General features: G+C 45.6%; 1 long non-coding RNA gene across 1 annotated transcript; it reads right to left on the reverse strand.

Moving 5' to 3' along the window:
* Positions 1-12,514: 12,514 nt before the first annotated feature.
* LOC123047380 (uncharacterized) lies at positions 12,515-14,391 on the reverse strand. Its single transcript, XR_006422977.1, has 2 exons — positions 13,301-14,391; positions 12,515-13,170 (listed from the first exon to the last, which is right to left on the reverse strand). It is a non-coding gene; the product is annotated as an uncharacterized lncRNA (long non-coding RNA).
* Between the last annotated feature and the right edge of the window lie 3,685 nt (positions 14,392-18,076).

The following is an 18,076-nucleotide window of genomic DNA, read 5'->3' on the forward strand; positions in this document are numbered from 1 at the left end:
ACTACAACGTCATCCATCTAAACAAAGGTATACGCGAGAAGAGCTATCACTATGAGTGAGAGCGGAACTATGCAGTACATGAGGCGGTGGTTACAAGTCCTCTCTCGCGCTAGCGTGAACCTCAAGTAACTAGCTTCTCCTTCGTGTCTGCTTTTGAAGCCTTTATGGCTGGCGCCCGAGAACCCATTCACTTGCGCCTGACACTCAGGCCACTCATTGTACACCCCCGGAACCTTCCTTTTGTACACGACATAGCACTTCCATCTCGCCATCAAGAAACTAGGTACCTGTTAGAGATGCATGTTCATGAAGAGGATGTACAATCATATATATGCAACAAAATATACTAGAGCAACACCAAAAAAGAAAAGGTTAGCAACTAGATGCAACATACAGTACGCAAACTAATTAACTAGAGGTACGCATGTCATCGTACGCAAACTAACAAAGTAGCGTTACGCAAGTTCGGCAGGGACCGACATCACAAAGTTTCATCGCTACAAAAAGTATACAAGTTCAACCGACACATATCATCATCATCGGCATCATAAATCACTAGAAGTTCCATCCTTCCATATCATCGAGGATGGACCCTAGCTTCTTGAACGGCATGAGGTCTAGACGTTGCATGCCTATGCGAGTTCGGACGTCATCTCGCGATATAGGGCCGTGGTGGAACATCCCCTTACCATCGACGACTTCTTTCATGATGATTGTCGCAATGTCCCTTTGGATGCGAAAGAAGTCATCTCTAAGTTTATAATCCGCTTCTCCATGAGATTCTAGCCACTTGTGGATATGATCATCATTTCTGCTTCTCATACGAAGCTTTTGGTGATCCGTGTTGAACTGAATCATGAGATGGACGATGTAGAATCCATCCTTTTTGCTTGGTTTTGGGACATGGATGCAGGACAAGTTAGTTTTATGCGCGAAACCCATCTTCTTGTTCCTTTGTTTCCTGATCTGCATGTGGCCACCTCTAATGCTGAAGCCTTGGAGAGCATCATCTAGAATATTCATTATGTGGGTGTAGTCTTTTTTCTCGTAGTCTCTGGAAGGGTCAAAATACACGGCGCGGGAGACTTGCGGGTAAAGAACGATAAGGACGGCGCGCCCGTTGCTGCGGGGAAAAGACACCTCAAATTATTCCCCATATGAGAGAGAAGGAATGATTGAAATGTAAGAAAGGGTTGTCCGGAACTGACTTACTTCGGATGATAAGGCACGAGGACAATTTCCTGGTCCTTATTCTGTACCATGAAGTTTTGGAGGTACTCCCTAGCAGTTTCATGCTCAAAGTCGCCGAGACTCAAGAAAGACTCGTGCATGTAGTACTGATCCGCCACACAGATTTGCAAGACTTCTTCACTATCCATGATGAAGCTCATATGTAGCGCAAAAAGGCGGACGATTGTAAATTCAAGCCGCCTTGTCAGAAACATCTCAAAGATATGGTCAAACCGCAGGAAGAACACATCTGCGGGCCGTGTCTCGACGTAGCACTTCCCCTCAGGCACACGAGCCGCGTATGTCGGATATCCTGGATCCTTTGATGCTAGTAGGCTTTTCTCAGTCGACATCACATGGTCGTGCAATCTCCTGAGATCCCCTGATAGTGCCTCCAGCGGTTTCGGCGGTAGCATCGGCTTGCCCGTGAGATGGAACATGGCCGCACCTTTCACGGGTACACTCTCTTTAGAATGCATCGTCTCGCTGCTTTGAGCTCTGGCTTGTTTGGAGGCAGTTATCTTCCCCAATCTCTTCCTCTCCTTTTTCTTGGGCACACCTTCCAGACCCTTCCTTAACCCCTGGCCCAGGGTTCCCGGGCTAAGCACTGTACGACCCCCAACTAGTTGCACCTGTGTTGAGGTGACATCTTCAGGCGTGTCCTGCGCGGAATTCATGAAGAGAGACTGTTTGCAATCCTTCCAACGACCTTCCTGCCCGGGCATATCATCCATATCCTCATTAGCATGCTGATAGCCCGATTCGTCATATGGTTGACTTATATATATATATATATATATATGTCATAGTCATACGCGTTTGTATTAAGGAAACCCATAGGGTCGACCTCCGTCTCATCATCCATTCTCTGTTCTACAAGACCGATTACATCAGCCAGTACTATTGCACCCCCTTCATCACGTTGTCCACCGCTCTCACCCGGCACTACAGGAGCTGGTAATTGCGTAGGCGGGGTGATGGTCTCCGCACATGCTTGTTGATGTGTGGTTATTGGTGTGCTCTCGGTCGGCTCCAAACGAATAAGATTCTTCGGCCATAGCAGCACCCAACCCTTGCAACTTCCAATCCGCGGTGGGGTCTCATCGTCCTCTCCCACTCCCACATGCTGTACTGGAGGAGGCAAAGCCTCATGCCCTGATTTCACACTGGACAAGTTAACCCTGAAGTGCCCAGCAGGGATCGGCTGGTTGTGGAACGTGGGTTTCAAGGGGTTCAATATCATCCCCTTTCCCACGTCGACCTTCTGGCCTTTTATCAAGTAGAGTATGGTGCACGGGGTTTCTTCGCCCTGCAAACACATATGTCTGTGGCGTAAAACATCTGAAAGGCAACGAAAATGGAATATTCTATATATATATATATATATATATATATATATATATATATATATATATATATATATATATAAGTGTGTGTGTGTGTGTGTGTGTGTTGGTGTGCCATGTAATTACCGTGACGGTGTCGAGCTCAGCCAAAGACAAAGGCCCACCTAGCGTGCCAGAGACTGAGGACGGGCTGCTATGAGCGGGAGCGACCGCGAGAGGAGGCCCGGTTGCGTGAGCAAGTGATGGTGCGGTGTTGTTGTTGTTCATGGAGTTGCTCCTGACGAAACTGGGTATCGGGAAGTCATGCACCGTCTTGTCTGGATTTTCCTTCGTCCAGTTGATGATAGCTGGAACCAAGTTAGTAGTGAAATCATTTCTGCAGGCAGTTACAGCTGCATTAACTGCCTGCTATAGCAACTCATATTTCTCCTCGGCTGTTTTTTCCGCGTCCTCAGCTGCTTTTTTCTCGACCACAAGCTTCACCTTCGCGTCGATGTTCGCTTGACTAAACTTCTATTTCTGCTTCTTGGCCTCTGGGCCCTCGTTGTAAAACACCTTCCACGTGGCGCCGTCCCCAGCATCGTGCACACGACCATATTGCGGCCACTGGCCCAAAGGGAGTCCCTTAAGTTCGTTCAAGGCCCGGTTGAGAGGGGTGTCCCATTTGGGACTCATCGGAGAAGTAGGGCTTTCGGCTGCAAGCTGGTGATGCTTCTCCAATAGTCTAATCAATTTCCTCATGATCTGGTCCGTGTAAAAAACCTTTTTCTCCTTGTCCCACTTGTAGCAGGCCCTGATGAAGTCACGCTCCAAGGGGTTGGTGAACTTCCCGAAGGGGTCTGGGAGACCCGCGGCTTCACGTTCCGCGTCCTCCTTATCCCATATGGGCCTTTTACTGAGGTAGCCACGGCTTCCGAGGCGATCACTAGTAGAAAAGGGGGCAATGGTCCAGGCCAGGTCAGCCCATTAGTCCCGGTTCAATCCAGAACCGGGACCAATGGGGGCATTGGACCCGGTTCGTTAGCCCCGGGGGCCGGCTGGGCCACGTGGGCTATTGGTCCCGGTTCGTCTGGACCTATTGGTTCCGGTTGGTGGGACGAACCGGGAACAATGCGCCTCGCTCCTGGGCCACCACCATTGGTCCCGGTTGGTAGCTCGAACCGGGACCAAAGGCTTCCCTTTAGTCCCGGTTCATACCACCAATCGGGACTACAGTGTTGGTCCTCGTTGCGGCCAGAGTTTAGTCCCACCTCGCCAATCGAAGGGGGCTCACACCGGTTTATAAGCCCCTCCCTCTCTGCCTTGTTAAGCTGCTCTCAAAGTGAAAATAGATGCCCTTATACAGGAAATTTGACCTAAATTCATATTGAATTTCTCTGAATTTAGTAGAAATTTATTATGAATTTAGGTCTAATTTTCTCTATAAGCGCATCTATGCTCATTTCTGAGTAGTTTTTTATATAGTTTTTTTTTTCTTTTCTGCTATATTTATTTTTTCTTTTTATTTCTGAGTTGTAATAAGTCATTAAAAATAAGCATCTATTTTCATTTTTTTAGTTAAGTTAATCACAACTATTTTTTCTTCTATTTATTTCTGAATTGTAATAAGTCATTAAAAATAAGCATCTATGCTCATTTTTTAGTTAAGTTAATCACAACTATTTTTTCTTCTATTTATTTCTGAATTGTAATAAGTCATTAAAAATAAGCATCTATGCTCATTTTTTAGTTAAGTTAATCACAACTATTTTTTCTTTTATTTATTTTTGAATTGTAATAAGTCATTAAAAATAAGCATCTATGCTCATTTGTTAGTTAAGTTAATCACAACTATTTTTTCTTCTACTTATTTCTGAATTGTAATAAGTCATTAAAAATAAGCATCTATGCTCATTTTTTATTTAAGTTAATCACAACTTTTTTTTCTTCTATTTATTTCTGAGTTGTAATAAGTCATCAAAAATAAGCATCTAAGCTCATTTTTTAGTTAAGTTTATCACAACTATTTTTGCTTCTATTTATTTCTGAGTAGTTTTTTATATAGTTTTTTTCTTTTCTGCTATATTTATTTATTTTTCTTTTTATTTCTGAATTGTAATAAGTCATTAAAACTAAGCATCTAAGCTCATTTTTTTAGTAAAGTTAATCACAACTATTTTTGCTTCTATTTATTTCTGAGTAGTTTTTTATATAGTTTTTTTTTCTTTTCTGCTATATTTATTTTTTTCTTTTTATTTCTGAGTTGTAATAAGTCATTAAAAATAAGCATCTATGCTCATTTTTTAGTTAAGTTAATCACAACTATTAAAAATAAGTCATTAAAAATAAAAAAAGAGGCGTAATGCTCGTTAATTTGCTTCAAGCCTTTCGGAATAGTGTCAACTGCACTGCACATAGCTCTGTGCAGTCTACTCTATTCCTCAAGGTTTGAAGCTAACCAACGTGCAGGTGAGCATTGAGCCTCTTCTTCATCGTCTCTGCACTCGGGGCTTATAAACAGCTGCGAGTGCCTCTCCCTTGGCGAGGTGGGACTAAAAAAACAGCTGCAGAAAGAATCCACTAAAAAACAGTTGCAGAAAATAAAAAATTAGACGGGTCCATTGGTACCGGTTGATGGCATGAACCGGTATCAATGCCGGTCTTTGGTACCGGTTGGAGCCACCAACCGGGACCAAAGGTCCTCGTTTCCCGCCCTTTGCGCTGCCGAAAAGAGGCCTTTGTTCCCGGTTGGTGGCTCCAACCAGGACAAAAGGCCGGCATTGGTACCGGTTTGTCGTACGAACCGGGACGAAAGCCTTTGCTATATAAGTAGCACTGCCGCCCCGCCCCGAGTTCGATCTCTCCCGACGTCGAGTGTCGTCCCCTGCCGCCACCTCGTCGTCGCCGCCCCGCCCCAACGCCGTCGCCGCCCCGCCCCGCTGTCATCGCCGCCCCACCCCGCTGTCGTTGCCTGCCGCCCCGACGCGCGCCGTCGCCGCCCCGCCCCGCTGTCGTCGCCGCCCGCCCTGCCGCCCCGACGTCGCCGACCGCCCTGCTGCACCTCGCCGTCACCGTCGCCGGCCGTGAGATTTTTTTTTAGATTTTTTTTCTGTTAGTAGATTTTTTTTGTTAGATTTTGTTTAGATTTTTTTGTTAGTTCATAGATTTAATTATTAGATTAGATGTGGTGTAATTTAGATATGTAGTTCATATTGTGTAATTTAGATTGTGTAATTAATTTGTTCATATTATGTTAGATTTTTTTTTCTGTTAGTAGATTCTTTTTGTTAGATTTTGTTTAGATTTTTTTGTTAGTTCATAGATTTTTTTTGTTAGATTAGATGTGGTGTAATTCAGATATGTAGTTCATATTGTGTAATTTAGATTGTGTAATTAATTTGTTCATATTATGTTAGATTTTTTTTCTGTTAGTAGATTTTTTTTGTTAGATTTTGTTTAAATTTTTTTGTTAGTTCATAGATTTATTTGTTAGATTAGATGTGGTGTAATTTAGATATGTAGTTCATATTGTGTAATTTAGATTGTGTAATTAATTTTTTCATATTATGTTAGATTTTTTTCTGTTAGTAGATTTTTTTTGTTAGATTTTGTTAGATTTTTTATGATTTTTGTTAGATTAGTTAGAAAAATACTAGTTAGAAAAATGAAACTACTTTATTTTTAGAAAAAAACTAGTTAGAAAAATACTAGTTAGAAAAATGAAAAAAATAAGAAGAGAAAGTGTTTAATATAATTAGTTGTTGAACTAGCTAGTTGATTTAATAAACTACTTTATTTTACTATATATAGAAGTATTTTGTTTTTAGTAAGTACTATTTTATTTATTTATAGTAAGTGTTTAGTAGTTGAACTAGCTAGTCGATTTAATTAATAAAACTACTTTATTTAACTATATATAGAAGTAGTTCCCGCATCGACGTCGGCGATGCCTATCCCGCATCCTCGTCGTCGTCGACTCGGCGGTGGAGGCTTGCTTGATCAGGGCCATGTTCGGGATTGGGCTCTGCCAGGCTGGTATTGGGAGGTGCTACCTTCCGGGGGACGTAGGTTAGTGAGGAGGCAGCCCATTGTTGACCCGATCCTTGTTTGGTGGCGGTCGCGTGGGCCAGTGACGGTGCCGAGGCTTCCGGACACCGCGGAGGTGGTACGTCACCGTGTCAGCGAGGAGGACGGGCACGTCCGTCGCTACATGGTTGCATTCGAGGGCAGGTTCGACAATACCTGGCAGGTTCTTCAGGGATCTCACTGGAGCTATGATCCTGTGATGGTTCCTTATCTTTGGGTGTCCACCGCCCGCGTCGATACCCGTCGGGCGCTACGGTTCTAGTTGTAGTGATGCTATATTAGTGATAATATTCGACGATGTACGAACACCAAGAGATGATGTACTTTTGCTTATAATTATTGAATGCATGCTAATTTCAATACTACTTTATATTATTGTATGATTTGGTTTTGCTTATTTTATGATTTGGTTTTGTTTATTGAATGCTCATATTGGATAAGTTCTCCTTCATTCCCGTGTGCTAGACAATTTGATGTAATAATGCACTCGGGAATGAAAGGAGGAGCTACGTACATCACCGATAGTCAACCCGTGATTAATAGTCTAGTTTAATATTTGAATTATGAAGATAGGCGGAAATGTCATACTCGGACGACGAAAACCGCCCGGGGGAGTGCGACTGGTGCCACGACGACCGAGGTATCTGCGACAGGTTCATTGAGCTGGACGAAGATCGTCGCTTCAGCATTAAGCTCGAGGAGACCTTCGATGTTCATACTGTATGCAACCGATGACAATAGTTTTTTTTCGTAATTACTCATGACTTAAACTATTTTAATCATGACAATATTTTTCATCTTTTCCAATTCGACTAGCTTATCCCATGCTTTGCAAGACGCTATGTCTTGGAGAGGATGGGTTTTGAAGACCATGAAAGTTTCGAAACCAAAAAAATTATCCTAAGTACCCATCATGGTGTGGATTTTCAAGTAAAGTTGTACAATGCTCAGAGAGTAACCCATTTTGGTTGCAAAAATTGGGAAGCACTTTGCAAGATGTATGGTCTTGATGAGGGTATGTTTGTCACCATGGATCTTGGTGATCCTACAATCGAGCAAGAGAGACCTTCGATTTGGGTCCTTGTGGATACACCTCCAATTCTTCCCCCGTGTGAGCTTAACATAGTTATTAAGTAATTTATATTGTTTATTTCAAAATAGTTGACAACTTATTTCCATTGACAGCTTATTTTCATTCTTCAAAGAATGTGCGGAAGATGGTAGATAGAACCTACTACACCGAAGGCTCCGAATTAACTTATCAGGAGAAAACTCATCTGGTCGCATTTTGTACTGATCTTGAGAATTACAATATCTACAATCAAACTCCTCAACATTATGTCAATACGTACCACTAGTGCACGTGTTGAACTACGGTAACTACCATGGAGATACCCTGGTAAGATTTTTTTACTATTACGACATCCGTGATCTTTTGCACACTTCTAAAACTAGTACATCATTGCTAACTACGAAGTTATTACTATGTTTTTCAACAGATAATCTCGAATGATTGTGTGCCTCATCTGATGTATACGCATGGTAGCCTTCATGTTTTGAACATACAACCAGGTCGTCCTACGAATCTCAACTGTCCATACCGAGTTTCTAAAAGAAGTGGAGACATAACAATCAAAGAATGGAAAAAATGTATGGACAGTCGTAAGGAGCTTCTTGGAAGCAACAAGCAGCGAAGGGAAAGAATTGGAGATAGGATGATCGCCATTCTTCATAATGGAGAGTCAGGGTCTATATTGTTTTATGCTATTTTACCTTAAGGGTGTTTAGGTCCTACCCGATACTGATGATCATGTGCTAAGAACAATTATGTAGGGTTGGGTTTGATGACTATGAGGATGATCATATGACTTATTATTAATAACGAGTAGAAGTTGTATGATGATGCATAGGACTTGTTATTATATATGATGATGTATGATATTGCGCATGCATGAGCATGTTATATCAGCAGGTGAAATGAACATAGCAGCAGCGTTGATATAAGAGAGAACTCTCTATTAGCTAGCTAATAACAACCTAAAAATAACCCCCAAAACCCCTAAAGCAGCCACATTTGTAAAAAAAATGAACTTTTGGTCCCGGTTGGAGCCAGCAACCGGGACCAAAGGCCCCCCTGACTGGGCTCGGCGGACCGGCCACGTGGAGGCCCATCTGTCCCAGTTCGTGTTTGAACCGGGACTAATGGGTGGAGGTATTAGTATCGACCCATTAGTCCCGGTTCATGAACCGGGACTAAAGGCCCTTACGAATCGGGACTAATGGGTGTTTTCCTACTAGTGGATGCTTCCCCGTGTTCCTTTGCTGAAGGCTCTTGAATTTCGCAGCCTTAGCCTTGGCTGCCTCGGTAGCGCAAGTGTCCTTGAACTTTTCGAACTCCTCTTCTGTAAGTGTCGGATTTTCCTCCAGAATCTTGGACAGGGGTTCCTCAGCCTCAATAGCTCGTTTCACCCTCCCTTTCCAGGAGGCCAAATCATTGCTGAACATGCCCATTGTGTGATTGTTAATATTTTTCATCTTCGGATCATCCCACAGGTGTTCTATGTTATCATCCCGGTCAGGGAACTTGAATCTCTTGTGCAACTTCGTTAGGAGAAACTGTGTCAAATGTTCTTTACTCCTTAAGTCATCGTCATTGATGCTCGGGCATTCCCGTAGGATGCATCCTACTTGGTTCCCATAGCACTTGCGAGGTTCTTCCGGCTCTAATGGCTCAAACTTGCCAGGTGCCATCTTTGTGATCACAAGTCGTCCAATCCCTAGTTTGTTAGGTTTTCATATCCTCTGCTTCTTATGCTTCCTCTTTTCGGTAGCGGCATCAGCGCTGGTACCTTCCCCGCCGGTATCTTCCCCGCCGGTACCTTCCTCGCCGGTCTCGGCGCCGCCATCGGTGTCGGCGCCGTCGATGTTGATGTCGGCGTTAGTACCATCATTGAGGCCGACCTGCAAACCTTGCTTAGCAGTCAAATAGTCGAGGTACTCTTGTTCACCCTCATAATCCATCTCATCTGCATCTTGGTCAGAAGGCCCAGTTTCTTCGTGGTTTGACATGTTTCCTATGATTAAGTGTCCTCGTTTATTTCTAAAAGTATGAAAAAAAATGAGAAATGACATGAAAAATAAATCTATGTGCCAGCACTTGATATGCCAACTATCTAGCACAAATCATGCCAAAATTCACAGGAAATTTCGGCATGACCTTTGCTAAAAATGGACATATCGAGCGTCTGAAATTCATCGGAACGAAAATGAATCAACATTCTGGCGTAACATAGGCCACTCGGATCATTTACCAAAATTGAACCAAACCATCACATGTCCAAATGACATGTTCAAATTCAAAACATGACATGTCCAAAACATGACATATCCACATATCACATGTCTAATTCAAATTTGCATATAAATTCAGCCTACCTAAATTTGCTTTAACAAGGGATGTTGATTTGGACAATTGCCTAAATGTTGCCTTTTCTTTTAACTACAATTGCTTAACCCTAAATTTCTGTCCTATTTTAAAACATAGCTAAATTCATAACTAAATAGATAACCTAATTAACCTACTGCCCTAACTAAAACCTAAGTAAATTAACCGAAGAACCCTAGCTAGCAGAGAGAGGGGAGGGGGGGTTTACAGAGGGTGCAGGGGCGAGGAGGGGAGGAAGCAGAGGAGGGAGGCGAGGGCCGACGGGTCAGGGGCGAGCGCGCCGGGCTCGGGGGGCGAGCGCCGGGGTCGGGGGCGAGCGCGCCGGGGTCGGGGGCGAGGGCCCGGTCGGGGGCGAGCGTCGGGGTCGGGGGCGAGGGTCGGGTCGGGGGCGAGCGCCGGGATCGGGGGCGAGGGTCGGGTCGGGGGCGAGCGCCGGGGTCGGGGGCGAGCGCCGGGGCACGGCGGTGCGACGGGGGAAGAGAGAGTGGGGATTTGGGGGAAAAGAGGCGGGATGAAGCAGGAAGAGTGAGAATTTTGGGTTAAGTGGACGTAGCAGTAGCGCGTTTAGACAAAACGCGTTGCTACTAACTTCACTAGCTGTAGCGGTTTAGACCAAACGCGCTGCTACTACCTTAACTAGCTGTAGCGGTTTTCTAAGGAAATCGCTACTGCTAGCTTGACTATAGCTCTTTTTAGAAAACTGCTACTACTATAATCAGTTTCCCTTTTTCTTTTCCTTTATTTTCTCCCATTTATTTTCTCCCACTTTTATTTCCCGAGAGCAGTGAACCAAGGGAAGGCGATATATATTGCATCATTTGACGGTTAAATATATATATAGACGGTCTATTCTGCTAATATTAGTAAAATAACTATTCTGCACACCACTTCTGCACTGCACGCTGAACAGAAGCGCACTGCATCATTTTGACGACGAGCACTGCAATACATACTAGTGAACTTCGCGTCAAAAAAAATTGCATGCAGTGTTTTTTTGATACTGTTTTCTCTCTAGTTTTTTAATCGTTTATCGTATAATATACCGTTGAAAAGCTATGGATTAGGCGCAACTTCTCCATGTTGAACATTTTCGAGATTCCTTGCGGTTTAAGAGTAGTTTCAAAAACGGCGCGGCGGACGACGAGTGGCAGCGAGCGTATTTTCGCGATTTTTTCTAAACCGTTCGCCGGAATAAGCAAATGATACGCCGCTGGAAAGATATGATTGAGGCGCATCTTTTTCATATCTATTATTTTCTGTAATTCATTACGGTTTAAGAGCAGTTTCAAATTTGCTAAACCGCGGAATTCTGTTTTTTCGAATTTTTAGCAATTTTCGTACTGTTTTCGCTCCAATTTTTGAACCGTTTATCGAAACGAGACGTGTGATACGCCGTTGCAAAGCTACGAACGAGGCGCAACTTTCATATGTTGGAATGTTTTTGAGAATACTTATGGTTTTTAGTTAATTTTGAAAATTGTACGACTGACGACGAGAGGCAGCCGCCGTTTTTCGTGAAATTTTCATAAACCGCTGGTTGAAATGATTCGAATTATACGCCGTTGGAAAGATATCGACGAGGCGCAACTTTTACATGTAGAACACTCTCTCTGATTCTTTACGGTTTAATAACACTGCTTTCAGACCAAAAAACCGCACTTCATCAAACCGACAAGTGCACTGCATATTTTCTTTTTTGTGGTATGTAAATTTCCCAAACGAGGTAGCAAACGGCACTTCTTTATACCAAAACCTGCACTTCATCAGACGGATAAGTGCACTGCATGATTCCTTTTTTGTGGGACGTAAATTTTCCCAAACGAGGTATTCAAACCGCACTTCTTTAGACTAAAACCCGCACTTTATCAAACAGACAAGTGCACTGCATGATTTCTTTGTTGAACGTAATTTTTTCTTAGACGAGTTTTTGTTGTCTTTTTTTTGACATTTTCTATGAATGAGAGTGGACCGCAGAGATGAGGGCAAGTGGACCTCGACATATATCGAAGTGAACCGCATTTCTTTTATTTGTTTTCTAATCTTTTTTCACATTTCCGTGTTGTGCGCAAGCGAACAGTATCACTCCCAAAAGTGAACCACATCGAGGACCAAACACACTGCAGGATTTGATGATAGTCAACTGATTTTCTGAGACACACAAACAAATTGCACTTCACACATAGGAATAATGAGTTGGTACACAAATTAGAGGAACTACTTGTTTCTCTTCTCCCACGCGACATTCTGCACCAAAACATAGGGCAAACAGGCCACGCGCCGCCGAACCACATTTGCGCGCTCTGGCGCACTTCAAGTCTGCAGACGCCCAGACTGCAAGAGGAGGGACAACACGCTCCTGGCGATCTGGAGCATGGTTAGTGAATCTGAGGCTGGTCATTATTGTGACCAAAACTGCATCAAACTAATCTGCTAGAAACTCCACTTTAATGAACTACAGATAAAACACAAGGCCAGACCTGAAAAAATAAAAAAATGCTATGGACTGCTTAGAGAGGACTCTGCACTGCGTCAATAACACTCAAACCTGCACCAAAAACACTCCGCATTGCAACAGTGCGTTAGCCGCACCGCACCTATCCACTATCCAGAGCTGCAATGGTTTTGGTGCAGTGAAAAACAGAGAATGGGACTACGACAAAAACCAAAAAGGGGACCAGCTTGAATAAGTCTGCAGCTGTGCGGGTCAGCTGGCTCCTCTCTCTTCTAGATAGTCTTTTCCCGTTGGCTAGCTTCAGCAATAATCTGGACGAAATCCTAACATCTAGCCACAACAGCCACAAGCCAAGCCAAGAGTGCTGCAAGGTTGAAAAGAACTCGTCCTTGTGACTGAAATTAAGAGTGCAATCAGCCCCAAGAACTAGTACTTCCTGAGTAACAATATTCAGTAACTAATCTGAAATTTTGAATCAGCGCATATCAAACTAGATGTTTGATCACCTGCCCACGGAAGCTACTCCTTTCATTGCAGGACCAATCACAGGAACACTTGATGGAAACTTTTCTATCACAGACCTCTGTTCTTCATTCTTCACTTCGGGTTTGGCTTTGGTTTCACCAAGCGCACTGCTTTTACAAAGAAAAGATGTTTACAAACTGTACGACGGAGTTGCCCACGTACTACACCAGCAAGCGAGCTGCACAACAAACTTCAATGAACTTTTCTTTAAAAAACACAGAGGACATGAAACTTAACTGCATGCCACACACAGCCATGGTGTCGCTGCCAGGGGCGAACTACATGGAGACGTTGCGAGCCTTCCTTCTGCAGTAGAGGAAGGAGATGGGTGGCGAGGAGCAGCAGTCACCTCCAACAAAAGGATTCTAGCACATTGCACTACCTGAATACATAGTGGACTGCATCGCTTGTGCCCACAAACAGCAGGGTCTAAACGGGAGGTGCACGAGCACAAAAATGAAGAGACAAGCTCGGGCCACTGCTCGTTGGAGGCCGACGCCGGCGATGTGGGGCCCCACTAGTGAGGCGCACATCAGAGAAGGTCACACGCATCTAAGTTAGTGGACCTACAGAGTTGGTAGTCGGGAATGGAGGCTCACCGGGCCTAAGAAAAAGGGTGGAGGAAGGGCAGAAGAGGAGGGCGCTGGGCATCCAACCCCCATGACTGCACATCACCACCGCCCTCCCTCCAGCAACCGAGCTGCAGTGGAGCACCACCCGAACCGCTCAAACCTTGCCCTCCCAGTAGCAAGATCTCGTGGGCTATCCAGGGGTGCAGGATGGGCGTGATTCATGCACCCATGCAATTGACTGCACGGCACTGGATTTGGCCGCTACGATGCAGAAAGAGATCACCGAGGCGGGGGTTGTAGCGGCAGTCAACGCCCACGGTGCTCGCGGGCAGGGGCGCGGTGGCGGCCTGGGAAGGGGCGGAGCAGCGCCGGCATAGGAAGGGGCGGCGCGGCAGCTGGCTGTGGAGGGGTGGCGGCAGTGGTCTGGGGAGGGGCGGCCGGGGCCTGGTGGGGAGGGAGGTCGGGATGGGAGGCGTGGGCGAAATCCAGACCGTCGTGTGGCGTTGGGAAGGGAGGGGAGGTGATGCACGGCGCGGGTGGGATGGCTCCCGCGGCGGCCGGCGGAGGGGGGTGCGTGGTGCGCGGCGCGGTGGCCGGTGGTGGAGATCCTGGGCGGCGTGGTGGGAGGTTGGTGACGAGAGGAAGATTGCGGAGGGGATCGGGAGGTAGGTGCGGTCGTGGGAGCGGTGTGGGGAGAGGAGGTGGGGGTTCGTGGCCTCGTTGGGAAGAAGCGGTGGGATTTTTTACCACGCAGCTCGGTTGGCTTTTTAGCGGGGTTCGGTTCGGGTCATCGGGGTGTTAGCATAATAAGGTGGGATGTGCAGAATAAGGTCTTAAGGAGTGTTATCATAATAGATCCATCCTCTTTATATATATATATATATATATATATATATATATATATATATATATATATATATTACATCATTGGATCAGTAACATACGGTTCCTCAGCGTTAGACGTTTTCGTTTTTGAGTCAGCTTCTTTCCCTTCTTGTTCGTCGAAGAATAATTGAGCCCCTCATTGTGACTTTGCCTTTTCCATAGAGTACGATTTTTCTTAGGTAATGTAGTATTGATTCTTCTTTTGACGTATACTTCATCATCATCGTCATCTTCTCTCATTGTGTTGCCGCACTGATCATAGTCTTCCTCGTTGGTGACTCCATCCATTTCAATGATGTTCTTTTTGCCTCTCCTCACGACAACACGGCTGGGATTGCGTGGGTCGGTTATGAAGAAGCATTGTGTCACGTGCTTAGCATGTACCCATGGCTCGTTTTTTGCGATAGCATTCACGGTAGCGCTCTTGGCGGGTATAGTCATGGTAGTGAAAATCCGGTTTTCTCTTTCGACATTCTTAGCCCATCTGACACGGAACATCGTCATGTTGTGCAGTCCAGAGTAGCCAAGCTCCCAGATCTCCTCGACCCTTCCATAAAATCATTCAGTTGCGCCGTTGTCGCTGCATGTCATGCATTCCATCGTCACCTCTGAGTTCTGATCATCACTGTCCATATCTTTGGCCTCCGTGTAGAACGTGTATCCGTTGATACCATATGCCTGAGAGGTTACAAGGTTGGGCGAGGGGCCATGTGCTAAGGCGTATATGAGCAATCCGTCCTTAGAGCCCTCCTCCGGGGGATTAGCAATAATATGCTCTTTGAACCAATGTAGGAAAGTGGAGTTGTGCTATTTAGTAACTTCGGCGTCCGTCCTGCATACCTCCCGGTCACGATACTTCTTTGCGATAATTTCTTTGTGCAGTGCCACAAAAGGATCTACCTCGTCTAGATGTTATAGCACTACCAAGTTTGCTTTATCAAAGTCGCTGCATCGATCTGAGTATGCCACGTGCAGTTCCCTGCGACCGTTGCAGTGACCTTCTCCTTCGAGCCTCCCATCGTGCTTGTTAACGGGCAAACCAACACTAACACCAGGTGGCTGGTCTGCGCCATATAGAAAATTTCACAGAAAGAGATGCACTATTGTGTCACATAGCCCTGGACGATGCTTCCATCCGGACGGGACATGTTACGAACGAATCCTTTGATGATCCCATTCATCCTCTCAAATGACATCATGTTGTGCAGGAATGACGGCCCCAGGTCTATTATGTCATCCACAATATGGACACACAGATGCACCATCACGTCAAAGAACGCGGGCGGGAAGTACATCTCAAGCCCATTCAGTATCACAACGATCTCTTCCCGTGGCCTTCGGAGCTGCTTCACACTAATCGACTTTCGAGAGATGACGTCGAAAAAGTTGCAGAGACCAATAAGCGTGTCATGGACATGCTTGTCCATTATCCCTCTAAGCGAAACAGGTAGTATCTGCATCATCATCACATGATAGTCATGGGACTTCATCCCGCTGAACCTTTTCTTGTCCGTGTCTAGATATCTGCGTATCTTGCCACAGTAACCGGAACTAACTTTGACTCCGGTAAGGCACTTAAAGAATTGATCGATCTCAGCCTGACTTAAGGTGAAGCAAGAAGGGGGCAATAATCCTCTTTCTTTATTTTCTTGCCCTTCTTCTCCCGTGCCTCTGTCTCCGTCTCTGTCTCGTCTGACATTTTACGAGGCGACATGTGCAGATCTTCCCTGATTTTCAAATCTTGCAAGTCTTTTCTTGCCTTCGGCCCATCCTTGGTCTTATCCGGCATGTTCATCAGTGTTGCGAGCAAGCTCTCAAGGACATTCTTACAGATATGCATTTGATCAAGGCAATAAGGTGTATCGAGTTTGTGCTAGTACTCCAAGTCCCAGAACACAGACCTCGTCTTCCATACCTTCAGCAGCGGCTCCGGCGCCTTCCTCATCGTCTTTCCCGGCGCGGGGCACTCCTTCTAATTTTTCAACAGCTCATCGATTTTGGCACCGCTCCGCTTACGTGGAGGTCCTCGATGCTCAGCGTGACCATTGAATAGATCTCCACGGTTTCTCCACGGGTCGTCCTGTTCGAGCCATCTTCGATGCCCCATGTACACGATTTTCCCAGACCCACCATCTTTCCTTGACGTTAGCTGCTGAGACGTCGTATCATCCATGCACCGCGTGCATCCGCAATATCCATGGCACACCTGGCCTGCCACATATCCGTAACTGAGATAGTCCTGCACTGTCGTGATCAGCGCGGTGTTGAAATACTTGCCTTTGCTGGCGTCCCATGTCTTGGCCGATGTTTTCCATAACGTGTCTAACTCCTCTTGAAGTAGCCCAAGATACAAATTAATATTATTTCCTGATTGTTTCGTCCCTTGAATAAGCATGCTCATGTGAATGTACTTCAATTTCATGCACAACCAGGGGGAGGTTGTACATCCATACAAACACGGGCCATGTGCTATGGTTGGTGTTCTGGTTGCCAAACGGATTCATGCCATCGGTACACGCGCAGAGCACGATGTTCCTTGCATCACATTCAAAATACTGATAGAAGCTGTTCAACGCTCTCCACTGGCTTCCATCCTTGACGTGTCTCAGCTTCGGATCATCTCCATCGTCGGGCTTCTTCCTCTCCGCGTGCCAGCGCATTAGCTTTGCTTCCTTGGGATCTACAAAATACCTCTGGAGACGGGGAGTGATCGGTAAGTGCCATACAACTTTCTGGGGACATTTCTTCCCGGCCTTCTTGTATCGAGAAGCATTGCACACCGGACAGCTTGTTTTTCCGTATGCTCCTTCCGATAAATTATGCAACCGTTGATGAATGCATTGTATCTAACGTGTGGCAGATCAAGAGGGCACACGATCTTATTGGCCTCATCAACACTACTAGGAAATAGATTACCCGCGGGAAGAACATCCTTTAGGTACTTGAGATGCTCATTGAGGCTAGTGTCGATCCATTTGTTTTTAGCCTTCGTCTTCAGGAGTTGGAGCGTGAAACTCAAGTGGGTCACCTCAGGATTGCAACCATCATACAATGGAGTGTTCGAGTCTACCACCAGTTGCTCCAGCTTAGCCTCCTCTCTAGAAGCAGCTCTCTCAGTACTCGTCTCCTTGCGAAGCAATGCTTGAACATGAGGGCCCCGCACGATTGAACTTAGTACCGACGAACTCTGCTATGTGGAGTCCATGTCATTCTCTCCGCTGCCATGTCCGGCCCCTTCTCCTCCGCCATGTCCGGCCCCTTCTCCGCCACCATGTACGGCCTCTTTCTCGCCGCCATTATCGATCATCTCTTCGTCTTGCCCCGTGTCATCATTGCCTGCCCCGTCGGCATCCTCAACATCGTCATCCTCATCTTCAATTATCCACCGAGTATAGCCACCCATGAAACCAGTCATGAGCAGGTGCGCTTCGACACGACCATCGTCATGGGGGTCGAGCCAAACTATTCCTTTGCATTTTCGGCATGGACATAAAACCTCTGTCCGGTTATTTTCTTTCATGTCCTGCACCGCTGACCGCAACCACCTGTCCACCAT

The sequence above is a fragment of the Triticum aestivum genome, chromosome 2B (assembly GCF_018294505.1).
Source record: "Triticum aestivum cultivar Chinese Spring chromosome 2B, IWGSC CS RefSeq v2.1, whole genome shotgun sequence".
Lineage (NCBI taxonomy): Eukaryota > Viridiplantae > Streptophyta > Magnoliopsida > Poales > Poaceae > Triticum > Triticum aestivum.